The sequence below is a fragment of the Clarias gariepinus genome, chromosome 5, assembly GCF_024256425.1.
Source record: "Clarias gariepinus isolate MV-2021 ecotype Netherlands chromosome 5, CGAR_prim_01v2, whole genome shotgun sequence".
In the NCBI taxonomy this organism is placed as follows: Eukaryota; Metazoa; Chordata; class Actinopteri; order Siluriformes; family Clariidae; genus Clarias; species Clarias gariepinus.
Genome location: NC_071104.1, coordinates 29,513,145 through 29,537,606, shown reverse-complemented (window position 1 = coordinate 29,537,606; position 24,462 = coordinate 29,513,145). Strand labels below are relative to the sequence as shown.

Sequence of the window (24,462 nt, the reverse complement as noted above, 5' to 3'; positions counted from 1 at the left end):
AAATAGAAATAAAATACAGTGAAACCTTGGATTGCGAGTAATACAGTTTGTGAGTGTTCCGCAAAACAAGCAAAAACAAAGATTTTTAATAAATTTTGGACAACAAATTCGAAGTTGGAAAACGAAGAAGTCTTGGTTTACAAGTATCGAGTATCATGTATCACGCATGCGCTTTTTGGTTTGACGCTGAGTGTCACATGATAACAACTGAGCCAACGTTTTTTCTCTCTCTCGCGCTGTGGAATTGTGGGTAATCGTCTCCCCTGCTGGGTCTTTTACTTGTATAATCAACATCCGTGCACGCGTGTACTGTACTATAACACTGTGACCATGTGTGTGTGCGTAAAACATATTTTATTTTGTGTCTATATGCATGTGTTTACAGCACACATGTAAAGCAAAAGCAAGTCTCATTAAAGAGGTTAAAGATCCATTTTCTCTCTCTGTATCAGCTTGCTCTCTGTCTGAGTGCACACGCGTCATTGGACACCGTGCCACACACACACACACACAGACACACACACCTTCTACCTCTTGCCTTCACAGACACACAAACTCTTTCTGTCTGCTCTACACGTAAACACTGCTCTGTCACGATTCTTTTCAAAGGTAAAGTCAAGGTTCATTTGTTTTATTTTTACTTTACAGCAGTGATTCCATTAGTGTGTCGCTTAATCGAGTGTCATTAGAGAGATTTCTTGTTTATTTTTTCAATAAAACTGTATTTCCGTTACTTTAGATTCACACACACACACACGCACACACACACACACAGCGCCTGCGCGCACAAACGGAAACACTTATCTGTCAGGATTTATTTTTACTTTTTTTTTAAAGATAAAGTGCAGGTATTTTTTTTTTATTTTAGCTTTATATTTTGTGTAAATTGTTTTTATGTATTTATTTTTTGGGGTTGTGGAACGAATTATTTGAGTTTCCATTATTTCATATATATATTGAAAATTCAACTTGATTTACGAGTGTTTTGTAATACGAGCCCGCTTCCGGAACGAATTTTGCTTGTAATCCAAGGTTCCACTGTAATAAATATATTTTTAATACTTTCTGTGCGACCTGTTACCAAATCATCCAATCAGCCACTTTAAAGGATTAAAGACGCTGTGTCCCACCTGCCCTATCCAGAATATGTTTCTCTGCAAATAACTGGTATCGCTCCTAGTGTGTATCCACCACAACACAAGTTTAGAATGTTTCCAGGTATCTTAATTATCAGCGAAAGCTTATTCTACTCAACTTCTCGCTGGGTGAGTCAAAACAGAAAAAAACCCTCTTTGATCCAAAATACAAGTTAAGTTTCCAGCCCTGGTCCTGGGAGCTACTGTACCTCATGCCCTGCTCATTGTAGTGCTTTCAGTGTGTGCTAAGCGGATAAGTCCTACTGATGGCCCACTTCCTTTACATATTCCTGATGGAGAGCTGAATTGGGGTGTAAAGAGCAGACAGAACATCCCACGCAGGGGAGCGGTGTTCACAGCCCTTGGTTAAGTCGTTTAGTCTCCAACCCTGCGGAGGGCATTGTGGGATTTCTTGAGTGCACCAGATGCTTCCCTGCATTTCTAAAATTCCCTACGAATACACTAAATAGCGACAAGAGCATGATTCAGACGTACAGACTTTATGTGCATGGATCATTTCACTGATTTTCTTATGGTACTCGCTGCAAATGATGAAAGAGCGCTCTGTGAGACTAATAGGATAAAAATAACTGTTAATTTAGAAAGATACAGTCAGTTCAACCAATATTTTCGTTTAATTAGAAACCTGTTTCTTTAGTTAATTCTTTATTTTTGTGAGAGGCATGTGGGGAGAAGAAGCTTAATTCAGAACAGATTGCTTAATTAAAACTATTTTTGGCTTAGGAGACCAGTGAATCACCCCGAGTGAAACTGTAAGACGTGGGCTGTAAAATTTCCACAAGACCTGCGTGAAGGGGTGTAAAAATCTTGATCGTGCTACGCTTTATACGCACACACACATACACACAAACACCGGTTGCGTTCGCTCCAGCATGACGTGACATGTTTGATTTGCAGCGCGAGTCGATTCCAATTTTACTGCTCTTTCAAAACATCGGCGGCCCGCTCCGGCGCAGTCGCTGCGATCTTTGCAGAAAGCTAATTTGTCATTGATTTGTGTGTAAGCAAAACAGCAGAGTCTACTCACTCACACAGCGGGAGCGGGATTGCTGAGTATCGCAAATCTGAGGACAGAAGGATAGGCAGACAAATAGAGAAAAATCCCGCGGCACATCGGCTTTCTGAGAGTTCGTGACCCGACCTGTTAGCTGTTAGCATACCAAAAGCCTCCGCGCTAAATGAAAAGAGAGCGAGAGGAACGCATGGCGGTGCATATGGAGCAGGAAGGTTGTACTGAGATCTACAATACTGTGCCTGTATAGATAAAGGACTGGGTATAGAACCCACGCTTTATCCGTTGGAGATTAAGTCTTAAGCGCAATGTTGCTGAAGAACTTAAGACCATAGATGTCAAGAACACAACAGAAGAAGGGGCTTAGTTCTGCTAAATCCCATCATCCTGAGCAGGGCAGCGGGCCTCCTGCTGCAAGACTACAAGCCCGGTATAATTCTGGGGGTCATTCAGGCGACCAAGCGAGGCCTGAGAAAAAAAAAATGAAGCTCATCAAAATGCACATTTCACTTTTAGAATCACTGAATGGATGAACAGAATAAAAAGATCACTTTCATCTTATTCCATTTTTAGTTCTTGGAGAATTCTTTGAAACTGAAATTCCATCCCGATACTTAATATCTGTCTAAAGTTTCCTGCAATTTTAACTTTGCTATCATGTACAGTTGACATGAATACCACGAAATGACAGGAATCATTTGACAAATTTTATGAATAATGATAGCCATCAAAGGTAAGCAGACTGTCTGAATATATCAAGATAAGGGAGTATACTATTTTTGTCCATAAAAGTAACCTGAGAAAACTTCCGATACATAAGATCCAGCACGACAATTTTATTATTTTTTTTGCAAAGAACACGCAGCAGAATCCAACTCTGCAACAAACACTGATCAGGTGAGATAACACTGGCTGAGTGAGGAAACATACCCAGTATGCTGTTCTTGATGATGTACCACTACAAACTATACTCTCCACATGTTCATGTCCACAGTTAAAATGCTATTTAACTGGTAATGTTTGTTTAGCATAATAATGCTCCATAGCTCACATATCTATTAACTTTCCCACTGCAAAAGGGTGTGCGTTTAAACGTTGCACATACAAATAATTGTATTGTTTTTAGTGGCTTCGTTTTTAAATGCTTTTAAAACAGAAAAACGGTAGCAGTATGTTCAACAGCTTAGTCGTGTTCGAGAAAAAAAGCACGCTATTATATCATTCATTATTGAAATTGTAAAAGTATTGACATTCTGGAAAGGAAACGGCCCATCGGAGTTTACCTCGTCAGACTGTGCAAAGTGGATAGAGCAATGTTGCCAGATTGGGTGGTTTTCCAGTAATGGGCTAATTTTATTACCTTTGGCTAGAAAATGAGTCTTGGGCTCATAATCGTACTTCTAATTTCAGTAAATAATCTAATTCCAGTGAAGATAATAAAGCGTTAATAAATAGCTAAGGTACAGCATGAAGTCTAAACTGATAATATTTATGCAGGTTTTCAGCATTAATACGTTTTTAGGTTTGTTTTTTTTTCTTCTGGTCGATCTGTTTGCTTAAACAATTTTGGCTTCATTAATTTCACACGTAACAAATTTGTTGGGATTAGTGGTGCAGTTGATAAACTTTACATTTGGGGATTAACAGTAATTACTTTTAGCCTAACAGTATTAGCCAAAAGATTTATTTTTTTTTTTTACTTATAATACTGACAGAACATTATATGTAATATGTCATGTAAGATTTTACATTTAAGATGCATATCTAAATTTAACCAAAGAGAAACCTTCATCATACCCCAATTTAAATTCACTGCAGCCGCCACCAGACTACAATTAGCATTTCATTTGCTGGAAGGTCATGTTATTTTCTACAGAAACAAATGACTTCCAGTTAGAAAGCATTAAATATTTCATGCAGAAGGTAACGCGTCTGCTTTTAACGCAGTATCCGTTGCATCATTAAATGACCAACACCTTATACCAATTCAATTAATACAATCCTCAATCTTGTATGCATTATTTACAACACAGTATTAAGCATTTTGGTTAGTAAGTGTTAAGTTACTGTAGGTCAGGTAAGTCTTAACTTGCTCATCATCATTTGAATTGCATTAAATCTTAAATACCTCCATGAAATAAGCAACCTGGACAAAAAAGACTGGTCATTACTTTCCCAATAAAAGGTTATGCCTCACCCTTGTCTTAATTCCTCAGCCTTATTTCACTTTTTAACCTGCTGAGTTTGCAGTTTAGCAGGTGTTTGATAGAGTAATACATGTTTATGCTATTAATGTCAGTTTTAATGATGACTGTCAATATGTACAGTATGTATGATAGCTTATACAGAGTGGGTACCGCACCATTATAGGCTCCCAGCTCAATCTTTATATACAAGAGGCATTCAAGTCTGTACTTGTGTTTACTTTTCTCATGAATGATGGTGTAAAACTGATTGACATTTATAGAAGACTTTAAGCATAGTACGTTGATGAGACTCCTCGTAGCAAAATATTTGAATGAATGACGATTCCGCCGCTGTGCTGGCGGAATTGGGGGATAATGATGGCTATGATGTCTCTGAGGTAAGACCGTGCAGTGACTGAGCCATGTACAATAACCAAATCTGTTTTACGCTGACTGGTGATGCCTGCCCAGACTGTTGCACCTCCTCCACCGCGTATCGCTTACTTCGCCTTCTCCAGCAACACTGACGACAATCATTTCTGTGCACAGGAGGGTAGACCACTGCTGCATTGTCCAGATCACATGGTCTTGTGCCCACTGCAAACGTTCACGGCGCTGTCTTGGTGTCAGTGGAGTCACCTGCAACGGTCGTCTGCTATTCAAGTCAAAGCGGTAGAGTCGGTTGCGAATGGTTTGTCTGGAAACCCTAGTACCCGAGTATCTCCTAAACTGGCCTGCAGCTGTGTGACATTTGCATAACGATGTCTGAGTGCATAGGTCCTTAGGTACTGGTCATCGTTGCGGTCTGTCACTCGTGGGGCTCCACTCCTGGGTCTGTCATGAACTCTGCCAGTAGTTCTGTGTCTTGATGCAAGTCTGCTGATGACACTTTGAGACACACCAAGTTCACAAGCAACATCTGACTGCCTGCCACCGACCCGAAGGTGCGCCATGGCCAGGCAGTGCTCCTTGTCCGTGAAGTGAAGTTGTGTGTTTGAATGATGAACTTGGAATGACTTACTGACAATACCAGCTTTTTAGAATGTTATACACAATTTAAACAGATTTTCAGTTATACATTGAGTTATATGAGAATAGAGGATACATTTGTGCAGCTTTCACTTTCACTGCATCCAGTGCTACTTCCTGTTCTCAGATCAGGATTTCTGTATCTCTATTATTATAAACATGAAGAACCCATGATGTCCATGAAGCCAACGTGGTACATACCTCTATATATATATATATATATATATATATATATATATATATATATATATATATAAATCACATATACGTATAATGTATGAAGGTGCACAATCCAGTACCATTCCTGCATCTACTGTATGTAGCAGATGCTGAGGTCAGATACTTCTCTTCCTACAAAAAGCAAAGTACCAAGCAGTGAGCTAGTGAGCTAGTTATGACTCCACAGTGACAGAACTTTCTCCACTGCCTCAGGGCATGCAGCACCTCTGTTTCTCTGCTCCTGCCTGTGCTGCGATAATGTAGTGATAGGCATCTCTCTTTCACTTCCTCGTTCACTCACCACACTGGCACAAGTCTAGTTATTTATTTATTCTCATCAGCATTCAATCCCTTCTAGCTTAGCACATTATAAAGCAGTATTATATTCTGGAGTAACGGTTCTGGAGTAACGGTCTCCTGAGGTTTTAGTGCCGTGTAGTTCAAAGTGTAAGACTGGAAAAGTGTTTGGACGACTTTTGGAAGTAAAAAAGCACTTGCATAATCTACCCGCCGCTAAAATGCATCAAGGGACCCCAGGCGCTCAAGAAAAACCCGGGAATGTTACTTATGCACAAATGTCTGAGCGTCCACAACGTGGTGAAACTGTACTGAGTGAATCTCAATACAATGAATTTTCATGTTTAAGAGAACAAATATAAAGATGATAAAATATCAGTTAGCTGGGATCAACAATCTGTGGCAAAACTAGCATATCACCACAATATACGTTATGATCATTTCCCTCTGATGAGGTTAAATCCCTCATTTAAAACCTTCTATAACTACATAAGCAAGATCTTTAACCTCCATCGGCTACTTGTTACTGCAACTACAGTAAAAGTACACCATGTACTGCATGTCCAAGCCTGTCATGACCTTTTATATCACGCTCCTTAGGGGTGAAAATGAACAAGACCTTAAACATATGTGTGGCTGTTAAGTAGCAAAATTCAGGAGAGTAATTTCTAATATTTACGCCTGGGGAACAGAGTACATTTTTAACACTTGCTGTAATTTATTCTTGCTAATTTATCTGGAGGTATTATTATTACTCAAGGTTTGAGTAAATGTTAGTCAATGCAGGTGATTTTCATTAACCCTGCGACAAATGAGAACGAGAGGTGAAAATATCATTTGCCTGCACGCATTAAAAAAAAAGAGTTTTCTCTCAGTAATGAAGGCAAACTAGAAGAGCCTACGGTGTCAGTTAAACTATATTTCGCCCTAGGATGATTAAACTTTGCAATTAATCCATAGTTTACATGCGTGCCAAACTTCGGGAAAAGATCCGACGAATCACTGATCGACTATGGTCCTTTACACCACCGTTACAGTTTTTTTTTTAGCCTCAACCCTTTGGGCTTCATTAATCTCTCACACATAACAAATGGCTTCCTGTTAAAAAGCCATAAATATTACATGCAGAAGATAACCCGTCTGCTTTTAACACAGTGTTCGATGCATCATTTAATGACCAACACCTTATACTAACTCGATTAATACAGTGCTCTATGTTTGTACAGTAAGTGTTAAGCATTTTGATTAGTGGTAGGCTAGACCAGGTTAGCTTTAACTTGTCCATCATTATGGTAATTGCATTACATTTTTTCAAAGAAATTCATGAAATAATCTACCTGGACAAAAATGCACAATTTTTATTCCTGGCACATGGTTATGCCTAACCAAAAATGAAGATTAATAAACATCAATTAGCTATTATGAACAAACTGGCAAACCTAGAACAAATTAAACAAATCTTAATCAATACAGATGAATTGTATTAAACCTGAAACAAATATTAATAGAGTTAGTATGGATGCTCACTATATTAGTAACCCTTTCTTTGGTACAATTAAAAGACTCCATCTCTAGCTTACAGCAATAAGCTGAGAATTAAACTTGCATCTGGTAAAAATATCATGTGTCAGAGAACATTTGTCAAAAGATAAATACTTCTACATCACTTCGGGCCCTTTTTATCTCCTTCATTCCACACCAAGTCCCTGATCTCACACAACAAAGGTATTTCTGCAGTCTGTCACTGTGTCAATTAAAGCGTCATCACCGAGCTCATGTTTCCACGTAACTGACAGTTCCTAACAAGGCAGGAGTAACACGGGGGCATAGAGTTCCTCATTTAGGCCTGCACAATCGCTAATTCAGACACTCTCTCGTTAACAAGCTTCGAACAAAGCCGAATTAAGGCTTACAATAAGGGAAGCTCCGGCTCAGCTGCTGGCTGTAGATCATTAGGTGAGCGCCGCTGAGTGCAGCCTCTTCATTACCCAGGCAGAAGTGCAATAGGAACACAGAAGCCTATCGTTTAGGGCAGGATATAAAGCAGACTCGCTGACACTTTTTTTCCAGGAGAGCGGTCAAAGCAGAGCATCAGAGCACAGATATCTAAAGCTTCCGGGCCAGGAGAGCGAAGCTGTAGAACTAAACATAAAAAAAAAAAAATCATGGAATAAAGACATCAAAGCGAGACTGAGATGGTGAACAATTTTTGTGTTTTCACCACTATATAACTTTTTGGTTGAGCATCAAGTAATAACGCACAGATGTCATTTTTGATTTTTAATACATTTTTAGTATCTTATTATATATAATACTGGCATCTTCCCAGCAACGCAACCATGCTGAATATCTATAGAGTTATAATAACAAGTTATAATATGCCAAAAAAAAAAATCAAAAGCAGCGCATTGATATGATTCCAGACATTTAAATACAAAAGCTGCAATGTGTTAGTCAATAGGAGATGCCTCTATGCCAAGAATACATGCCAAAGATCAGGAAACAATCAGAAAACAATACACTAGAATACAATACACTTCCAGTGTAAGCCCTGATCTCAGTACTCAACACTGGCCTGCTACATCTCTATCAATTGTGGAGTGCTGGAAAGTGGAAACAGGGCTGGGCACATCCACATACAGTTCAAGAGTTCACTTTTTAATAGGAGTCTTTTCAGGTTTCAGAAAATATTGGACAATCAGAAATTCATTAGCAAGACAAAGCTACAGTGTGTTTACCAAGTCCATGTTTTCGCTGCTTGGAAACTCTGTAGCTAGAATAGTGTAATGTACAGCAAGTTAATGTACTAGAGCTGTGCCATTTAATTGATGATGCAATTTAAATAATCATTTGTTGTGATTTTATTAACTGAATAGATGGGAAAGTTTATGATTCAAAGTTGATTCACACTTTTTAAACTGTTTGGGTAACTTGCAGATGTTCGATGGTCTAAAATGAATACATTCACAGCTTTTGCCAGTAACATATTCTGAAAATACTCATTTAGTTAAATTAACACTTCTTTTTTTCGACGGTTGATGCATTACCTTCACCTACTGGACTGGAGTACGAAGAAGAAAATGGGCAGGAAAAAAAGATTTTTGCTTTGTTAGACGAATGACATTTAAACAGTCTAAAACAATCTAACAATCTATAAGTAACATTTTAATCAGTCAATATCACATGAAAGGGAGTGCTGTTATAATAAATATCATCATGGCTGTGACGTGGTCATAGGCATGAGGGTGCAACCCGAGTGTGATATTGCTTTTATAGAACAGTTTGACAAACACCATGTGTTGTTAACAGATTATGATTTGTTTTTATATGTAACCAGTTATTTTCCTCCAAAAACACATATCCTTCAAAAGAACAAGGTGGAGGACATGGAGGTGATGAAAAGTCCTGTAACTCTCCTAAGTTTCTCTTTACATTTCCACTTAAGGATGTCAGCTCCATAAACTTTTGGGTTCCGGGGTTAAATCCCAAATAACATTAAATGGAAAGCCAGTGCACTAGACTGTACGATCCCTTGTCTCACACACCAGGGGATTGAAGGTTGAAGAGGGATTTGTGATTCAGCCTGGTGTAAAAGCAAGTCAGCTTTCTAACTTGCCTTGGACACAAATAAAACCACACCAAGGCAATTCTGAACAATTTAGAGACAATTATTAAGTAGACCAAGTGTTGTTTAAAATGACCTAACTTTATCAGATGTGTTTTCTTGCTAAAACCCATCCATGATTGGCTTGAAATGTGCATTTTGGGAGAAAACTACTCTAACCTCAGTACTGTTCCATACCAACCTACTGTCATCTATGCCGCGACCGACAGTTTGCATAATTAACGACTATACAACAATTGGGGCCGCAAGTGATGCATGTAGTTAAACGTCCCAATGCCGTTACCACTCATGGAATGCCTTTTGTCCAATCACATCGCTCGGTCGGAACTAACTATTGTATAATGTGTATTACATTTATTAGCTATTAATACTTCAATACAAAAAACAGACAGTTAACATTAGTGGTAGTGAATCAAATTGAATCGAAACGACCAAATATTGAATCAAATCAACAGTGTACTTCTGATTCACAGAGACTTCAAGTAGCACATTATGTGCATGGCCTGAACTAAAAGCCACCACCACAACTCATTGGTGAATGTTTTGGCTATGAACAGTTGTATTTTTTATTCGCATCTCAGGCAGACATAATATTACTTTGTTTGTGTGTGTTGTGCTGTCAGGAGATAATATATTAGCTTGAAGCTGGACTATCCACTCAGTTTTCCTAGTGGTTATGCATACCTACATGTATCCTGTTTAATCTGCATAGTAAAGATCTTTCTCCTTTTCAGCATTGTGTAATGCAGAAGGCGGTGAGCTTCGGAAGCTCATGCTATAGTTACAGCCTCGAGGCATGTCACAATATTGTGAAGAGTGTTATTTTAAACTTGAGGCAAGCACTTATTTTTATTTTTTTTCTAGTTGCTGAATTTACAAAAAAAAAGAGAAAAAAGAAAGAGAGAGAGAGAGAGAGAGAGAGAGAGCTAGACACAGAAATGTGCTTCTCTTTAGTGCCTGGGCTGCTGCTCTGTTCCTCCCTCTCAAACTTCATTATGTCACCAAACTTCACTTAAAATCAGTAAAGCGTTTAGGACACAAGCTCAGGCACAAGCTCAGGGTGGACATGATGTGGTCTTAGTCAGCAGGGAATCAGGGGACGGCGTAGCAAGGTCAGCGGGACGCTCGACTCACAGACATGATGCGTCAGAGGACATGCAGCGTCATCTGGCTGAAGTTCACCACAGTGCGAGAGAGATAGTGAGAGAAGAATTAGAACATGAGAGCTTGCCAAGTCTGCACACCACCTCTCCACTCCTCAGTCCAAAACAGTAGCCACAAGCTGTACTCAACGTCAGTGAAAGTGTGTGTGTGTGTCTCCCAGACAACTGGAGACGCCTTGTTTACATTTCCATCAGCCGGCCCTAGCCCACATCCAGATGCTATTTAAGATAATAAACAAGTCCTCGTTGTCTTCAAAGGTTAAATAGATAAAACCCAATCCAAGTGCAGCAGGAGATAAATACGCACATGCACACAAACACCTCACTGACCTTTGAAGTCTGAAGCCACTCACTGGTGAAGGTGATCCTTTGTAGTTCTGACTAATTCAGCATCTGCATCAGATAGCGAGAGCTCGCAAGTGAGTGATCTGTTCAAACCTGCATGAACTCGGCGAGAGGGAGGAAAAGAAAGAGGGACACGGATGCACTCATGTGATGTACTGCTTTGGCGCTGTGATAAAGCCTCCTCTTGCTCCTCTCACTCTCCTTCTTGCTCTGACTGACGACGTGCTCTGCAAGAAGCGGTAGCGCTGCCATCACCAGCCTCCATCATGTGTCCACAGAGACACTGAAAATCAGATAAAAGACTCTAACTAGATAAATCTCTGTCATGGCAAACTGAAATGAAACACTTTGCTACGGATTTGGGTTTGACACTAATTTAGCGGCCACCCAACACTGGAAAACGGCAAATACACAATAAAAACCTGACGCACGTAGAAGTGACTGATCTGATGAGTAGATAGGACCTTATGAGAAATGCTCCTGCACTGAATTAGGTCACAAGACTTGCTTCCAGAGCGTACTGGCTATCGTCAGCACTTTTATAACACTGACTGCCTGAATTGTTACTCACAATAACGAGCGGCTCCCAGGACAACTTATTTTTCCTCCCGTTACTCGTTTATCAAATCAGTGATTATTCATTTAAGCTTCACTGAATGACTCGTGCTGGAAGTATTTTGCTGCTGTTGTAATACTTCTGCAAACAAATTTCAGACATGCAAATACAGTATGTTAAAATCCGACTAGAGTCAGGGAGTCAGTCTTGGGTCCTACTTAGGTCACATGTTGACAAGCTCTTAAATCAACTTAGAATTCAACTTTAATGACTCAAGACTTGATTCAGATTCAAAATGGAAGACTTCTAAAAAGTTCATGTTGAATAAAAAGATGAACAAAATCCTGTAAACAAAAACAAATTAATAACAGACCACGAAAACAACAGAGTCAAAGAACTGAACAGTTTTTTCTACACTTATGTGCCGCTGTCATTTCGGTAACTGCCAGCCACAGTAATTTATTGTCATGCTATTTGTGTGAGGCCTGCAGTGGTAAATCAAAACACCAGAAAAAAAAAAGCACTGCAGTGTTTTCCCTAGAAATAATACATCAGTATTTTACTAAGGTCTAAGAAAACATTTAGCTTATACTCTAAGCACATGACTAAAAACTTGAGCTCAGGGACACAAGACTCGCAGGGACATGGGAGTTGAGACGTGGCTGCGCAGACCCGAGATCCGGCCCTCAGAGGACGGACATGACAGTTAAGACTCGACCCGGCCCTCAGAGCACGTAAATAAGACCCGAGACCTGACCCGGCCGACAGCGCACAGACGTACTCAGCCTCCAGTACAGAGACTTAAGACTCTGTAATGAACTGTGTAAACTGAATTGGGTAATCTGAGTATCACGATCAACGTTTCATCAAATCAACATTGTGATACACTCCCACTGCAATTTCACTTTAAAAATTCCTGCAAATTGATGCAATAGTCTTGACCCATAAGCAAAAGTACATTTACTGCATTTGGCAGACTTTGGTAATAAAGAACTTGTTCCAATGCACATTTTATACTTAAACCCAGGATGTTATCCATGATGTGTATTTCACAAGGAACGTAAATGTCTGGCATATTTGAAAGTGGTTCTAGACCACAAGTATGAAATAACTTCCTAAAAACAAACATAATAGGCATTCCTAAAAACAAAATGCTGCCAATATTAATATTACTGTAAAATAAGGAGAGAGTGGTCACTAATTAATGTTCACAATTTAAGTGCTTAAACTCATTATTACAGAAATAAAGAGCTCTGACCAGAAAAACTCTGGTCAGGGGTAGCTCAGTGGTTAAGGCGTTGGACTACGGTTCGGAAGATCCCAGGTTCAAACCCCACAACCACCAAGTTGCCACTGTTGGGCCCTTGAGCAAGGCCCTTAACCCTCAACTGCTCAGATGTATAATGAGATAAAAAAAATGTAAGTCGCTCTGGATAAGAGCGTCTGCCAAATGTAAAGAAACAACACTTCAATTAATAACAGCACAGTGATTTCTCTCATTTATACACACTGAGTTTAGACTGCACGTGGTTGTTCAATATTTCAGATATAAATCGCTTAAACTAGATGTAATGCTGCCTCACTCCCTTCTTTAAAACAGTAGTCCATAGAAGACTTTTCAGAGAAGAGTCAATATCGATTTGGGGAAAATACTGGGTTTCTACTCAGAGTTGGTGCACATCACTCCTGCAGTAGTAATTCAGGATGAATCACGGTCAGAGCCGTCAGTTTCAAAATGTCAGGTTCAAATAAAAGGTATGTGTAACTCTCCAGCTCAAAGGGAATACAGCCAAAGACCCGCCCACAGGTTTCCCATAACCTTCTGCAGGCTTCTAACCATCCGGGCTGAAAAAATGCTCCAATGAGTATCTGACGAAGATAAGCAGTCTGATGGCCAGTTGTGGCCTGTTTCTTTACAAATGAAGGAGATAAAAGATATGGAGTTGATTCCAAGTTTTTAATTTGCCTTTGATGGTTTTTTGTGGGAATTTGCCGATGCAAGTGAAGACAAGATGGAAAAACAAAAGAGACCGATCAGAAAGAAGGCAGAAATTTTAGGAGTGGCCAAATCAGTAGTTTGGTACAAAGAAGGAATACACTCTTAAGCTTAGCGACAGAGAGCTACAGAAGATACCTAAAGTGTATGATTGTAGAATTTTTTCCTTTGTGGGGAAAAAAACCCTTCACAACACCTAGCCAAGTCAAAAACAGTCTAAAGGAGGGAGACATGTCTTTGTCGAAGTCTACTAATCAAGTCAAGCCTTTATGAATGTAAATACAGGTCATTTACATCAAAATGCAAACCAAACCAAGATTTTAAAACTCAAGAACTGAACAGATTGGATTGGATTTGAGGATGTGTGTAATGTGATTTTTATTTTTTACTTATGTCTTTTATATTAGTTTACTATTTATGTGCAGCATTTTGGGCCACTTGCTGTTAAAGTGCTATACAAATAAAGTTAAGTCGAGTTGAGAGTTGAGAAAGGATTCAATTTTGATAAAAAATAAAAACACTACTAAAAACAGGGGAATTCAATGATGAACGTTTTTTGCATCAAGGTCTTAAAAATAATCTTATCGTATGGTTGTTAGATTGTCCAGTTTCTTTTGAGCCAGTAATAATGGAGGGATTCTGTATAAAAAAGCTATAATTCCTAAACAGTTACTGCAATATTTTAGTTAACGCCCTGGAATCCATGCTGAAAGTATATACAGTATCACACAAAAGTGAATACACCACACACATCAGCAACCACTTTATTATACGTTCTCAAGGGACAATACTATAGAAATGAAAACTGAGAATACTTTAGAGTAGTCAATGTGCAGCTTGTATAGCAGTACAGATTTACTGCCTTGCTATATAGTTAAACATGCAGACTTTATTATCTAAATAACTGGCAATGAAAATGAGTACACCCTATATCAACAACATGTCAAAACTGTGTCCAAAGTGTCAATATGTTGTATGAGCACAACTGTTATCTAGCATGTCCTTAATCCTCCTGGGCATGGAATCCACCAGAGCTGCACATGTTGTTGCTGGAGTCCTCTTTCACTCCTCCATGATGATATCACGGAGCTGCTGGATGTTAGACGCATGACGGTTCGCCACCCTCTGCTTGAGGACGCCCCACAGGTGCTCAATAGGGTTCAGGTCTGGATACATACTCGGCCACTGACAAACACATGAACATGATGAATAGGACATGTGACTTTGCATGGGTAAAGGTGTACAGCTGTTATCACTTAGGGTGTACTCACTTCTGTTGCCAGCCATTTTGGCAATAATGGCTGTTATTTTCAGAGGACAGTAAATCCATACTGTTATACAAGCTGCACATTGACTACTCTAAAATAAAAAGATGTACTAAAACGTTTGCTGAGATTAGAGGGTGTACTCACCTTTACTTTAATTTAAATTTGAAATTAATTGTACACAGGACCAAAATATTTTTTTAGGATTTATTAGACAGGAAGTGAACAGTCAGTTTCTTAGTTGATTTCTTACAAGCAGGAAAAATGGGCATGGGTTAGGATCTGATTAAATTTCATAAGGACCAAATTGTGATGCTAAACAACCAAGTCAGAGAATCTTCAAAACAGCAAAACTTGCGAGTGCTTCTTGTATGCAGCAGTTAGTACCTAGCACTGTTCCAGAGTTCTTGTAGACGCCATGCCTTAATGGGTGAGAGATGTTTTCTAGGAAAATGGGGAACCTGCACAATATTAGGGAGGTGGAAAAAACATCTAATATTGTTTTAGAATGTAGAAAATAAAACCAAACTTGTGTCAAGATTCTGACTTATACTGTATTTATAATAAAGTAAAGGGCATTTAATCCCTTTTCAAATGTATTTTTGTTTTTCCTTTAATACAGAAGGTTGCTTTAATGGTAAATTTAACCCAAACTTGTGTCCAAACTTTTGATTGGTACTGTCTATATGTATGATATGATTTTCTTTCTCTTGCTTTAGTTCATAGGTGTTTCTACACAGATGCAGGCTCCTAATCTTGATCAAAATACAAGACCTTCATACAGATTGATTCTGCTCAAGCAGCCGTTATGTGTACTGCAGCAGACACCGGGACTCAGAGCAAGTAGTCTATACTATAATTATGACATCAGATCACGTTTCCCCCCACCAGGAACTTTAAAGAGGTGAAAGATTTTCCTTTCTTTGGTTGTTGAATCCAATTCTCAATTCTTCACCGGGCAACTATTATAATAGCGAGCAGCACAGACCCAGGCAGCACCGAGGCTACTATACCAAGGCCCAAATATTCAAATTTATATTCAACCTCAAACTAAAAAAGTTACAATCTGGTGCATGACCATCCATTACTCAGATATAACCGACCAGCAGGGTCACAAACCCCTGACTTAAGGCAGACGCACCCTCCAGAGTTCACTTCATCAAAGGGTAGCCTTTAATTGTGCCCAGCATGCGGTCGTTGTGGGCCGTTATTCTGAAGGTCAGAGATGCTTGCCTTCCTCTGCGGAGATCAAGACCTGTGCCATTACTACCTTATTAAAATACCTGGATGGTTCCTAAGAGAACCTGGTCTCTGTGTTTAACAGGAAAGATTTAAAGCTGCCATAAGCTGGCCTTCACATAGAATATCAGACTGAAAGACCACTCTTATATGTTTTAAGTGCAGCAAAAGTGAGCTCTTCTTTGCCTGTGTGGCTGGATTTTATTCTCTTTTTCTCTTGTCAGGGCTTCAACAGCAACATAGATAGAAAAGCAAACATTTTACCAAGACACTTCTCTCATACTCAAGATATTCAATGGTTATTTTTTATAGAGAAAAGCACTACAGTAGATTACAGACTAACATTACCAAAAAAGGGAATGAACATGCATAGAGGCAGGCGAGAAACCATGTAGAGAAGTAAAATGAAAAAAATATTATCCCACGTTGGGATTAAGCATTAAACACATCAGAACCTGAGCGCATCTAATTAAAAGCAGATCGCAGAAGTCCTTACAGATTAAGAGGCGCACAATCGGGGAGAGTGATATCTACTGATGTGACCCTCCAAGGGGTCTGTGTGTAAGACAGAGCTCTGAGAACGATCTAAAAATGGCTGGTGGTGATGGTGGTGCTAACTATGCGTGAGCTTCATCATGAGGTCTCACTGGAGGGAGCTGTCAGTCAGCTGAAGGGGTGAGAACATCCGAGACGGCAGACAACACAGACGGGCGGGTGAGACAGGGAGAGGGGGATAATAGGAAATGGGAAAGGAAGGTCAGAGTCTATGACAAAGTCTAAAATGGCATAAACACTTATAAAAACTATACACATCACACATATAATAATTCATAATCATTTTTTCAGCTGAGCCACTACTAACCAACTTTAAAAAAGAGGGAAAGTTATGTATATTTAATTTTTAGTCCTATTTACACACTGTGCTGTACCTCCGGGATGTGCGTCCAAATGAAAAATGAGAAGATAGATTTTCTATTGGCCAGGGCCTACACAAGGCAATTTATATTTTCCCCTTAATGTGACATCATATAAGTTATGCTGTTTCCTGGTGGGTGTGGCAATAGCTCATTTAAACAGACAATGGACAATGGAATGGTGCGTTTGGGTGAGATAAAACTTGTGTTAACTTGTGAAATAAAGAAATTTTGAAGCATTAATAAAACACATGCTTTGGAGGAGCTCTGATACCAATGTTAACTTGTTAAAGGAACAATAAAATATGGGACCTTAAATTATTTTATTATTCCAAAGTCTGGAAGACAGAGGGGTTGGTCATTTTCCTGTTAAAAACTTGTTCCGCAAAATGCTTCCAAGAAATCCACAATAAAAGGATACAACATATGAGATGTTATTCCTTAACAATAAAAAAAAAAGTTGATTATTAGTAAGTCACGAATAAAACTATAGGGATAACACGAATAAAACAATTTAGGACAGGTGATTTTAAAAAGACTTGCTTCATAGTCAGGTGCATCACCTCTAGCTTCTGCACACTCAGTCATGTTTTTATTTGTTGCATACTGTATAAGCATGACTAGTAAAAGTCTACTGTATAAACAATAAAATGAACACAGGCTTGCCAATTTGCACAAACAGCAAAATATACTAATAAGGCAACTTGAGGAGAAAAACTAAAAGATCATGATGAAGCACACACAATGAACCAACTGATCAGCAAGTGGTCAGAATTCAGGTGGTTTTAAGTTTGATTCACCACGAGTTGTGATGGTCCAATCGGCCTCGGATATTACCGATTCTGGGCCATTCACGTATGCCCATCCATGTGGCATAACGGAAATGCATTTGCTCTATTATCGAGAGTTTGCGGGTTTGACTCCCGAATTACTTTTGTAATTCGATTACAAAAAAGTATCAAGGCAAAATCTTCTGCCTTAAAGCTTCTTTAAATTAATTTTAAAAGTTTTTGTTATGGTTTTGTGCAATTATTTATTAGGCGTGACACCGCGTGCTTCCGTAGGCAAGCCGCCAGTAAACACTGACAAAGAAGAGGCGCTTACGTCACCCAAAAAGCAAAAGGAGGAGCAAACAGTTTGCTGTGTATTGATTTGATGGAGCGTTCTGGTGCGGCTGCAAAATGGAAGGAAGAGATAAAAAATATCAGCGAGCCTAGAGAAGAAGAAACCAGCAAGAGAAAACGACCGAAATTGTCAGTATATGCTCATGTTATGCCTGAGCTGTAGATTTTAAAACTTTTAATTCTGAAAGTTAATTTGCACAACAAAAAACTGTTTTTGTATAATTATTTATTTTTGTGCGTGCCTTATTTTTTTTTGATACTTTAAGTAATTTAAAATTCCTTTTTTTGTTTTGTTTTTGCATCTGAGAAAAGGCTTTAAAATAAGAATGTATGGCACTATAATGCACTTTATTTATCTCAGTCAACTTTAAGCTATTCCTTGTATTGTGACTGAAAATACATTGACAATGTTTATTTTTAATAAATTGCTCCAAAAATAAAAAAAATAAAAGTAGATTTTTCTAAAAAGAAAACCAATTAATCCTTGTTTCTCTTATATATTTTACATTGCTGTTTCATTAAGCAAAAGTACATTTTATCCAATTACTCGATTAATCAATTACATTTTTGGTAAAATACTACTTGATTGCTAAAATATTCGATAGCTACAGCAATAGTCATGTTACAGCTTCTGTATCCTGAAGTCTAGAGAGCAGATTTGCCATTCTCTTTTAGTTTAAAACTGAATAAAGCCCCGTAACCTTGTGCAGCTTGGGAGAAAATGTAAAAGTTATTTAATAATCCATGTTTTGTTATAAACATACTTTTTTTTTTTAATAAGGGAAAAGTAAAAAAAAACATTTTGCTGTGAATTTTAGTTCCTAATGCGACATTAAGGCTTGCATTTGTTATAATGAAGAAAAATGATAACGACAAATGATGCATAAAAGCATGTTTAATTCCTTCATGGCAGACTGAATTAAAAATCAAACTTCATTGTAAAGCCCATAAAGAATGTCATACAGACATTCGATTAGCATACACAATGTTATGTTGTCAGAAGATAAAAAGATAATAAACCAACAAAGAGATTGACAGGAGCTTAATACATACTGTATAGTCACCCTGCTGACAGAGAGACAGAAAAGAAAAACAACATCCTGACAAAACCCTAAGGGCAAAAAAGTCATCTCTGCTCCATAAATAATGATGAATGATCTCCAGTGTCAGAGAGGCAGGTAAGGACAAATCAAAATCTGAAAGCTCTCTGCTTGTCTAACTCATTTTACTACACTACCAAGCCCAAAACTCAAACTGTCCTATGTAGCATGGGTGCAAGATTAAAGCGTGTTAAAGCGTGAGAGTGCGAAAACACCACCAAACCCTGGCAACATCACCGTGCACAAACAAATGAATACAGGGTAAGCACGAAACGGAAAGAAAAATCCTGCGTTTGAATGGGAGGTAGATTAGAAACAGGCGTTCTCTGGGAAGTGCAGGAGAGAGATGGTGTCATCTCCGAGAGGATGCCAGATAAAGTCGGTGCGATAATAGCATGTGAGACATCTGTTGGGGATCCGGCTTTCAGATGTGCTACAGCATGTGTCTGCAGGAAGGCAGAGCGTCAGCAGGGCAGCAGAGATTGAACTCCTTCTGCACTGGTGTTGTGCTTAGCATTAAGTCTGTGGTTAAGCCAAAGAAACAGATGGCCTGCGTTTTTATTTGAACCAGGACCCAGTGCAAAAGCTCAACCTAATAGAATGTAATTCCAATTTTAAAATAAAGAAGTTGTCTAACCCACTCAGTCTATTTGCTGCGTTACTAAAGCAGAGATTTCAAAACGTTTTGCATTCTATAAAACCAGTCCGGCCTGCTTTAGAGCGTAGATCAAATTTAAATTAGCGAATAAAGCGCATGTGTATGCCCTAAAAACCAGCATGCACCTGCCAGGTCCCAGAGTTCACTCTATTTCAGTACAAGCTTGGCTTCTATTTTTTCATCCTTATATTCCAGGTGCACCTGACTTGCACATCTTTCGCCGCATCATCAGTCAGCAGTGGCGTAACAGACCAGAGCTCGGTTCCAAGTGGCTGGTTCAGGAATGCCAACCATCTTCCCCTTTAAAGTCAAACTGCATGATCAGGCAGTTACATTATAGTCCACGTATGTTTTCAAAATATAGATTTAAATGCATGTCTGTCTTTTTTTTTTTTACCTCAATATGGCCTTTCCTAGCAACCACTCTTTCTTTTATCTTATAAAGACAATGTGATCAGTACTGACAAGGAGATTTTATGGAAATGTCATTCTGAAAAAAAAAAAAAAAAAACTTTTGGTGTGAGATTCAGTCATATCCTGTGGGGAAAGCTTTTTTTTTTTTCCACTCAGTTTGTAGATGTCTCTTGCCAAAATCTAAATTAAAAGTCAAAGTTCTGGCTGAGTTTAAAATGCAGAACAATCAAATATAGATGACATTTTAAAATATACAGTATGTTGAAGAATCAATGTTTAATTACTAACAGAGTTTAATTACTTATGAGATGTACAGTACTGTGAGAAAAGGTCATAGGCACCTGGAAATATATTCTGTGAAGCAAGGACGCCTTCAATAAATAAAGAAATAAATCCTACAAATCCAAATAAACAGTAATTAATGAATAAAATGCAGTATGGGTGTGGTGTTTTGAGGACCCTTTAGTATCTTAGTATTTAGCTTTATGCAGAAATGAGCTCCTAAGTTTTACTGAGCATCCTGCAGAACCAGCCACAGTTCTTTTTTGCACGCAAAACCCAGCAGCTTCCATTGTGTTTTTTTGTCCAAAAAAAAGGCAACTTTTATTATATGTGGCGTTTTTCCTGGCATTCAAACATATTTCTGTAACTTCCAATTTTGTGGTGGAATACTGATGTATGAAAATCAAAAAAATTTTTGTACTGACTCAATAAAGTCATAAATTTAAAAATGAATCAAATAAAAAAAATCTATAACAAAGTTTGTAGTAAAAAAAAAAAAAACATACAGAATGCCTCAGATTTTTGCACAGTATTGTATGTCCAGAAATCTTTTCCTGCCCAAAGATGTATACATATATCTACACACTCGGTATACACCATACACAGTATATACATATGCAGTGTTGGGTAAGTTACTTAAATAAAAGTAATCTACTACAAAAGACTAATTACTAGTTTAAAATTGTAATTTGATCACATTAATGATTATTACATGGAATAAGTATTCTAATTAGACTGATTATGTTACTTTCAAGTTACTTTGAAAACATCGGTCACGGCGGTGCGTCTGTGATGGGTGTGCATCTCAACCTGTTTGTCACTCCTCGCTCACTCCGTAGGCTCCCTACATAGGCGCCCCCTTTAAAAAAAAAAAAATTAATTTCCCTGTAAGACCCCCCTCGTGTCTGTGGTGCCACCCATGCAAAAAGAATGACCCCGTTACAACATCAAATGTAAAAAACTACAAAACTCTCCGACGATTGATTAAAGCGCATGCTCGTTAACTGATTCTGCCGCACAAAAATTTATTTTTAAATGCCTTTTGATGAATTTTTAAACACTACATATGTAACCCTAGTAACAGGATGTTATTGACATAGGTAACTGTAACTAAATTACATGCATTTAAAATGTAATGTGTTACATTACTGCATTATTAGGGAAAGTTATTAGATTTTGGTAACGTTATACCCAACTGTGTACTTTACAGTAACACACACTGTATTTTGTATAAATGTATATAGATCAATAAAAATGAAAGAAGGGTGTTTGTCTGTACTTTAGTCAGAACTTGCTCCTCCTATCTTTATGTTTTATACATTGGAGGACCCAAAACCAGCCTCAAAAACATGCCTGTCTGTGTGTGTCTGTTCAACCAATTTCATCACAGCATCATGCAAAACTGGCTGAACAGAATTTAAGGAAACTTTGCCAGTCCTTTGAGATTCGCCCAAATTTAAACCTGCACCATAAATGAAATCAATGTCAGTCTCATGCAGTGATCACGCTTCTTGTTTTTTTTTTTGTTAAAAAAGAAAAGAAAATTCCTTACAGTGTGAGCCCTAATGTTTCCACTGAGAAAAAAATGTCCCAAACAGACCATCATAACTTCCATATGTATTTCTTACTCTATATGATTTGACTTTACCATTGCACTATGCTGTTAAATAAAAATTAAATATAAGGCTTTTGAAAAAGTTGACATTGCTTCATACAACGCAAGTGAGCAATTTAACTACTTCAATAGAGTGGAGGTTCAACTTTAACTACTGTATAAACCATCAATGATATTTAAAGACACATTGTCAGTATGGATCATTACTTATTACGAATATGACAAAAAAAAGACATATCCAAGCTGATAATATTCAGTGAGTTTACATACCATGGACAGTCTTTGTTAATACAAAGTCAAACCCACACACTTTGTATAGTACTTTGCAAACTACAAAATGCATAAAATAAGGAAAAACAAAATACTACAAAAGCACAGAGTGTACTCTTCGCTAGCTACTGCCTAAAATTAGAATTATGAACCATAGAAAATGGTCTTTCTGGAACGAACACACTTGATGCTAGGTTGTATTCATGGTCCTACTGAGTGAACCTGATAGCGGCCTTCAGACCCAGCACACTGAAACCTTGATTTAGTTTAAAAGCCACAATAATATTATCCGGATAGACAATATTAATGCAAAGCTTCACTCCTAAACAAAACAGACTAGCTAACATTACAGACCAACTTCGATGTTTATAAGGACATTATTATGATACTGCGATATGAGGTCGCACGGTCTGCGGACTTGTTCTTATTCAGTCTCAAGATGCTTTAGGTACCGAATCGTGCTCTCATCACAGGGAACATGTCAGAGCTGAAGTTACAATGTGGAAACTGGGTTTATATGAAACCACAGACTGGAGCTTCTTTATCCTACTTTCTCTCACAATCTGCTTCACTTCTGCTTGGGGTAAAAAATAAAAAAAAAAAAAACTTTTAGACTCAATGCTGCCTACATAACATACTTGTTTGAATCTTAATGATCATTTCCGCTCATTAACGGCATAGAAAAATAAATAAATAAACAAAAATAAACCTCAAGACTGCTACGTAAATAAGACAAACGGAATCACCATATTGTGTGTAACGCAAGTAAGATTTTGCAACACACTCAGGCTGTCATACCTGAACGGAACATTCTGTTCAGTTGTCTGAAATTTCTTAGTCAGCCAGGCCTTTTTATGTAAAAAGAAAATAAAATTATAAATAAAATATTTTCATTTTCAAATTCCAGACCTTCTTGGATATGCCTGCGTTATTCATAGACATTCTCTATATCGCGCACGCACACACACACACACACACACACACACAGTGCTGTTGGGTGCTTGTCCCATTATGTTACCCCAGACACACACTGGAGCACAAAGCCGCAAGCGCACAGCCTGGATGAAATGCTGCCGAGCCGACAGCGAACAAAAGCTTTTGCTGGCTCTGCTTTGATTCATACAACAAGCTGAGAGTGTGGCTGAACCAATGACAGGTACATTACCCTCAACAAAATAACCTTTCTCCACCAAATATGTGCATTTCTTATGTGTCTGAAAAAAAGCCAAAATTGCAGGTTACGAGTACTGGCTCTGTAACCTACCTGAGATTGGGTTATTGGTCAGGATAGAAGCAGGAAAGGGAAAAAAAATGCCCCACCAAAAAAAAAAAAAAAAAAAAAAAACAAGGCAATGTCTGCAAGCTCATAAATCATTCTGTACAGTACGCGACCAAACAAAGCTTTATCAGTGGAATATCAGACACCTTTCACCTCTCCGAGATTGTTCCATCTGCTGGTTTATCCAGGCTCCAACCCTCACAGGACCAGCAGTCACTCCATGTTTATCACCAGTAACTGCATAGTATCACTTAGCAGATAAGGCGCCGCTCTGTAGGCTGTTTATTATATACTGGTGTCTACAGCACCCTGGGAAGCAGCAAACGCTTGGGAATAATAAGTGACCATTTGGATTTTTTTTTTTTTTGGACTTCACACAAAACTGACACACTGAAACATTGCCCTTTTCTTTTGTAATTAATTTTTAATAAATCACAGTCTATACACGTGCCTGGTCCAAAAAAAGGGCTCCGTGGGACGGAAAATGCTTGCCCTGAAAGCATGGAAATGACAAAATGCTTGTCCCCACTCTCAGCACTGCCTGCAGTCTCAAAGTTCTTAGCCTGCTTAAATAAAGCATCTACTCCCTGCAATGTGCAAGACAAGATACATGTCTGGACTAATCCCAGCTGAGCCCTTACCACAATGACTTCAATAACTGAAATTCAAACTGGTGAGTGAATGTGTCGGAAGTTAACAAATCCCGAGAGATCATGA

General features: G+C 38.4%; 1 protein-coding gene across 4 annotated transcripts in view; it reads right to left on the bottom strand.

Moving 5' to 3' along the window:
- Nucleotides 1–24,462, bottom strand: part of adarb1b (adenosine deaminase RNA specific B1b) — a 185,879-nt gene that overhangs the window by 150,633 nt on the left and 10,784 nt on the right. The window contains exon 2 of one of the 4 annotated variants that reach the window (XM_053496119.1): nucleotides 11,019–11,316. The exons of the other annotated variants lie outside the window; for them this stretch is intronic. The gene's annotated coding sequence lies outside the window, so the exon portion shown is untranslated. The remainder of the gene's footprint in view (nucleotides 1–11,018; nucleotides 11,317–24,462) is intronic. 4 annotated transcript variants of the gene reach the window in all.